Genomic DNA, 7,336 nt, shown 5'->3' on the forward strand with positions numbered 1-7,336 from the left:
GACTCCTTGGTGAATAAGTTGAAATAAAAAATGGATTTATAGGATTTTCCTTTAATTGATTTATCATTTCATCACTTGGGATTTTGCAAACCATGGCAACAACAATCAAATTGCCAAGGGCATCCTGAAACATAGCACCTTTTGAGGAATCATATCTAAATACATCCACCTGGTACTAGAATTCAATATCCAACCTTTGATTGCCTCCAATAAAAAGGACACATTTCTTACTGAAACAATGGCAACCTATCCATAGCTTGGTGTTTCAATCATTGTAACTTCATTACTCACCTCAAAGAACCTTTCAAAAGAAACCAAATCTCAATCAGGCTCAAGGGATTCTTGAATCTCAATCCCAAGAACAACTACTCCCTACCCTTTGTTGCTCCATATATTATTAACACTCTGAATCCCCTCCAAGTTGGAATTTCAAATAATGTCAAGGACCACCCTAGATGTTCATCTATTAATGCAACCAATGTGTGCAAGTACATCTAATACATCTTCTTCAAGTTTAAAGTTTCCACCATGCCTCATGTTGCGATTAGACTATTGTGGCTTGGAGTACAAAAATAGATATGTTTTTGCATACGTATCTTTACTAGTGGCAAGGTGGGTTTCCTTAATGATAGAGATGGGTGTATAAATGGTTGTTCATACCCATGAAGACATTGATGAATAGTTTAGTCATCTTTAAGAGTAGTCGAGGACAAGTCACTCATTCATTGTAGCACATCTTAAGAAAACCTTCAATGAGTACATAAGCTCAAGGCTTGCCCCTTCTTTAGTGACAAAGACTCTAGAATTTAAAAGGGTTTATTGATGGTTACTTATGTGAAGGCCAAGATATACTTATTGGACATCCCATTGCATTTTTTTTTCATGTAGAATGACATTCTTGTAATGTAGTACAAAAATGAATCATACGCAAGATCATTGGATGCCAATGGATAGTGGCATAGAGTTGTGGAAAAGAGATGCTCTTGAAAACTCTCTGTTGCCACTTGGGGAACCAATGGTGCTTCCAATGTGTGAGTACTTAAAAGATAGTACTCAAGTGGTCAATGGTATAAAGGACTATATGAAATATTAGGACAAGCATCAGATTGAGAAAGGCTCACTAGATTCCTATAATGTCAGTGATACAATACTACCAAAATATGATCAAGGCACTATTAGGACCTATAGTATCTATGAAAATTCCAAGTATATATAGAGGCATTTGGCCATAGAAAACAAATGCAGTAGAACATCACACCAACACTAACAATGAAGATTTCATGGATTCAAAGGTGCTAGAAGAGCACTTCTATGGTCCACAATGGAACAAGATTAAATGTACATTCCAACCACTAGTAGATGTAAAAAAAGGTGACATTCTTTTTGTGAGGCTAAAAAATAATATATATCTAGGTATAGCTAAGTTAGACATTGAATGCCTCTGAACATACAACATGGTGCTGATACAACATTGGGCATCATGTTCATGTAACAAGAGTGCCAATGAAGAAGTTGTGTATCAAAATGTTGGGAGAAGTTTTGGATGTGCAATGACAAGGAACCTATTCATTGGGAGCATATAGACTCAATAGTATGGACTTGGAGACCAAAAGGATGGAAGAAACCAAAGAAGACCAAAATTCCTCCAACTATGCATGAGAAAGTAGAATAAAGCCTAGTAGGGGTCGATGAAGTGATTGACAAGAGTGTGTATTGAGATAACACTTGGCAATTAAGTATAAGATCATTGTCTAATGTGGCTGAATGTATAATGCTTTGACACTGTTCTGATGAATGACAAGCTTAGCCTAAGGGCACTATTCCAAACAAATGGTGTATCTTTACACTAGTTATAATGTGTTAAGAATTCAACAAAAGTTTCTACATTGAATGCAATATGCTTTCAAAGTTTGCACTATCAAAAAAAGTAAAAGTGGGTAGGTGACTTGTACAATATTGCAATGGAACAAAATTTCACGATAACTACTTCATTCCCAAAATTAAGTAAACATCCCACATATTTTTTCAATAAGATAAAATTAATGAGATAAATAAAGATAATGTGCATCATTCCCAAATTAATTTAAAATTGGACACATTCTCTAGAATAATAAAACCAAAGATCCATCATTAATGAAACAAGAGATTACCAAAATTAATGAAATTGATTTGCTTGCTCCAAGAAGAAGATGAGCCAAAAAGATGAGAAGGGATCCTACTAAATCAGAGAGTGTAATGTTCTTTTCTCCCAATTCATTTTGCCAAAATATCAGGACTTTCTGAAAATTACTAATATAGTGTTGGAGAAAGAATCGGTATGGAAAAGAACATACATTATAAAATGCATTAATTTGATAAGATACTAGAAAGAAAAAAATAAAATGCATTAATTGACAAGATACTAGAAAGCAAAAAAGATACAAAATATGCTATGAAGAAGCCCTTTCTGTCACTCCCAAGGTGAGAAGGTCCAACTTTTTGCTTGGCTGGTGCCACCTTTTGTTGCTAGTTCCACTTCTTAGGGTCATTCTCATTCTCTTCTTTTGTAAAGTGCCAATCCTAGTGACATAGATGAGGAGGCGTGGTTTCCTTTGGTTCACCACATCTTGGTGTGAAGATAGTGGGAGAGAGGGAAGGAGTCTCATTTGCGGCTTTCTCACATACACATGGGGGGATACACACAAAGGTGGAGGCTGAAAACAGTTTTCCTCTTCTTACTTGTGAAAGCCAAAAGACTCTAGTACAAAGAAATAGAAGAATCCTATATGTGGGTCTCAAACCAAACTCAACTAACTAAGGTGGCATACTAACTGAGCCACGAACTAGAGTAGATAAGGATAGCTGTCATCCAGCTATTATTCATGGGTGGTGTACCAACCGCATCTGCAGCTAACAAGTCGGTGACATAAATGCATAATGGTCACCCTTGCATATCACAAGTGGAGCTCGATATCTCAACACTCCCCCTCGAGCTCAATCCCAATTCCTGCACACCAAGCAGGTCTCTAAACTTGCGCAGCTTCTCTGCGCCCAATGCCTTCGTAAATATGTCAGCTACCCGATCCTCTGTGCTGACATAAACTAGATCAATAAGACCTAGTAAAACCTTCTCCCGCACATAGTGATAATGCACCTCAATGTGCTTTGTTCTAGCATGATAGACTGGGTTATTTGCCAAGTGTATACTGCTCATGTTGTCATAATAAATGACAACTGTCCCATCTATAGACTGATGCATATCATAGAGTAGCTTATGCAACCAAGCTACCTCACATGTAGCCATTGCTGCACCCCTGTACTCAGCCTCTATGCTCGACAAGGCAACTGTAGGCTATTTCTTGCTGCTCCAAGTGACTGCAACACTCCCAAAGGAGAACACATATCCACTGGTAGATCATCTATCTAAAATACTACTAGCCCAATCAGCATCAGTGTATCCATGCAACTGTATCTGAACCCCAGCCTCATAAAATAGTCCATACTGCAATGTGGACTTCACATACCTGAGTATGCGTCTAGCCGCATCCAAATGCAGTTTCCTTGGAGCCTGCATAAACTGACTTACCAATCCAACAGCATAGCTCAAATCTAGCTTGGTAATAGGCATATAAATAAAACTTCCTACTATGCGTCTGTACATAGTAGGGTCTTCCAGAAGCTCACCTGCATCTGCGCTCAGCTTCACATTCTGCTCCAAAGGAATTGAAATAGGCTTACAGCCTATCATCCCATATTTGAACAGCATGTCCAATCCATACTGCCTCTGCATGAGCTGTATCCCACTTGGTGATCTAATCACCTCAATGCCCAAGAAATAACACAGCTCTCCCAAATTCTTCATCTCAAACTTCTGCTTCAATAGCATTTTCACATGAAGGATATCTTCATCACTATCACCTGTGGTGATCAGATCATCAACATAAATGACAAGCAGCATAATACCTTTCTCTGTTTTTCTCACATAAAGTGAGAAATCTGCCTTGGAAATATGAAAGCCAATAGTGACAAGATACTGTCCTATCTTGTTAGACCATGCTCTAGGTGCTTGCTTCAAGCCATACAAGGCTTTCTTCAACTTGCAAACAACAGCATGAACATAACCTAGTGGCTGCTCCATAAAGACCTCTTCTTGCAAATCACCAATGCAAGAAGGCATTCTTTACATCCATCTGATGTAAAGACCATCCCTTTGATGCAGCCATAGCAATGACTGCTCTTACGGTTGCCATCCTTGCAACCGGACTAAATGTTTCTTCATAATCAATGCCGTATGTCTGTGCATACCCCTTGACAACTAATCTTGCCTTGTATCTGTTCACAGAACCATCTGCATTGTGCTTCACCTTATAAACCCACTTACAGCCAATTGCATTCTTGTCTTTGGGCAAAGGCACCAATTCCCATGTTGCATTTGCTTCCAAGGCATCCATTTCTTCATCCATGGCTTTCTCCCATTTTTCTTTTCCCATGGCTTGCTCAAAAGAAGTGGGTTCTGATTCTTGTATCACTTTGACCATATAGGCATAGTGAATGGCTCTAAATCCATCATATTTCAGCCTATCCACAGGATATCTAGCTCTGGTAGACCTGCGCAAAATAGGCTCACTTCCAGGTGCTCTCAAAACATCCCTGGTCTTCCTTACTCCAGGTGTAACAATAGAAGGAATACCCAACTCATCATCAATGCTCTGTTTTGAGCCATTGAATTTACCATCCACATAAGAGTGACCTGCATTCACATCAAACATGGGCTGATCTACCTTCTCTTTTCCTTTTCATGATACCTGCATACCACTATTTGCATTGCTTTGAGGAGATTCTCCTGATCTCAATCTACCTGTCCATGGCGAAGTATGTGAACCATGCTAGAGGACACTATAGGTCCACTAATATTTTATGATTGCTGCTGTGAATTTTGTGCAGCGTTACCATTTTGTGCATCTACATCAATCATCACATTTACTGGTTTATACCAGCTGCTCATCTCATCAAAAACAACATCTCTTCTCACTGTAAACTTACGAATATAAGGGTTATAGCATCTATACCCTTTCTACTGCAGAGAATAACCAATAAAGATGCACTTCTCAGCTTTTGGATCCAACTTGGACCTCAACTCATCTGGCACATGAACATAGGTAATGCAGCCAAAAATTTTCAAATGAGAAATATCTGGTTTTCTACCAGTATACATATCCTCTAGCGTCATGCCATGTATTGCTGCAATGGGAGTCATGTTCATTATGCAAACTACTGTAGCAACTGCTTCAGCCCAATAATAATCTGGAAGGTCTTTTTCATTTAGCATGGCCCGAAATACCTCTCCAACATGCCTATTTTTCCTTTCTGCAAGTCCATTTTGCTGTGGGGTATGACTGCATGAATATTGCTGCTTTATGCCATGCTCCTGTAGGAACCTTGCAAACTCATTTAAGAGGCATTCTCCCCCTCCATCTGACCTTAGGCATTTTATTTGCAGTCTTGTTTCTTTTTCAACCATAGCTTTAAAAGCTTTGAAATGCCCAAACACTTCACTTTTCTTTTTCATAAAATGCACCCAAACTTTTCTGCTGTAGTCATCAATAAAAGTGACAAAATAATGACAGCCTCCAATAGATGCAGCTTTAGTAGTCCACACATCAGAGTGGATTAATTCCAATGGCTTCTTACTCTCTTGAACATGCCTAGGAAATGGTTTCCTTGCCTGTTTTCCAAATTGACAGGCTTCACATATTTTGTGCATTTCTGCAACCTTGAACTTAGGCAATTCCGCAACAATATTTTGGGCCTACATTGATTTAAGTCGCTGTACATTAACATGATCAATGCGTTTATGCCAGATATCAATATCTGCAACTACACCGGTCCCATGTGCAAACATTGTTGCACTCAATTCAGGCATGTCCGCATCCAACGTAAACATCTTGCCCTTCTTCTTTCCTTTTGCTATCAAGCAACTGTTATTTTTCATATCCTCAACAAAGCATCCATGAGGATTAAATCTGACCTGCAAGCCCTGCTCAACCATTTGACCAACAGAAACCAGGTTCTTGGTGATGTTCGGGACATGAAATACATTAGACAGGTATTTCTTTTTCCCATCCTGCATAGACAAAGGAATTTTACCAATCTGCACAATAGGATGTGCAGTATCATCACCAGTCTCCACAAATCCTGGTCTTTCCATTTTCCTTGCATCCTGCATCCATTCTGCATGACCTGTCATGTGGTTTGACGCACCTCAGTCAACATACCACACATCATTTCTTTCTTCAGCACTTGTCACAGAATTGGTCATGTGCTACACCATAAACAGATCCATAAACAGATGCTCATTTCTATCATCACCCTGTCTACTAGAAGATGCATAATTGCCTTGCTGCAATTTTCCATTCATAATGTCATTCTGCTTTTTGTAGCAGTCTTTAGCCATATGACCCATTTCACCACAATAGTAGCATTCAACATTGCTGTTTGCATTTTGGCCTCTCTGCCATCCACCACAACCTCTTTGGCTCCCCCTGCCTCTAGAGTTACCACGTCCTCCTCCAAAGGACTGGTTTTCTTGAGTTTGCTGCGTATTTTGATTTCTACCATGGCCTCCAGATCGGCCTCCTCTACCTCTGCCTCTTCCTCTTCCAGCATTTAAGTAGAAGATAGTTTCTTTTGAAGTTCCTCCTGAAGGAGATGCACCACCATTTCTTTGCTCTTCATAAATTAGAAGAGCAAACAACTCCTCAAAATCAGGAAATTTTTCACGGACGGCAATGGATGTTCAGAACTGTGCATAATCCTTTCCTAGACCATTCAAGGTCACAGAAACTAAATCATCATCTTCCACTGGCGACCCAATGGAAGCAAGTGCATCTGTAATTTTCTTCACCTTCATGTGGTAGTTATTAATGCTCGTATTTTCTCTCTGCACATTGTGCAACTCCTGCTTGAGCTACATTTTCTTGGCTTGCATATTTGTGCTGTACATTTTTGCCAAAGTATCCCATGCCTCCTTTGGCGTACTTGCATCCTGAATATGCACAATCATAGAATCCGAAATACTGATAGACAGCCAGTACATAACTTTTCTGGCTCTCTCATGCCATCCTTTAAATGCCTACATTTTGTGTTGATTGGGAATATTAGGAAGAATTGGTTCTTCTTCATAATCTATAATGAACTCCCAATAGCCTTTTCCCATAAGGAAATTCGTCATTCTAAACTTCCATGCCTGGAAGTTGTTCTTGTCAAGCTTTTCAGTGACAATCTGTGAAAGAGAATCAGACGCCATTACAGAACACTGCTAAAAATTATCACTGCAAAAAACATAGCTTCTGCCTCA

Source organism: Dipteris shenzhenensis, chromosome 17 (genome assembly GCF_047967505.1).
Source record: "Dipteris shenzhenensis isolate YYH24624 ecotype China chromosome 17, Dip_SZ_1.0, whole genome shotgun sequence".
Taxonomy (NCBI): domain Eukaryota; kingdom Viridiplantae; phylum Streptophyta; class Polypodiopsida; order Gleicheniales; family Dipteridaceae; genus Dipteris; species Dipteris shenzhenensis.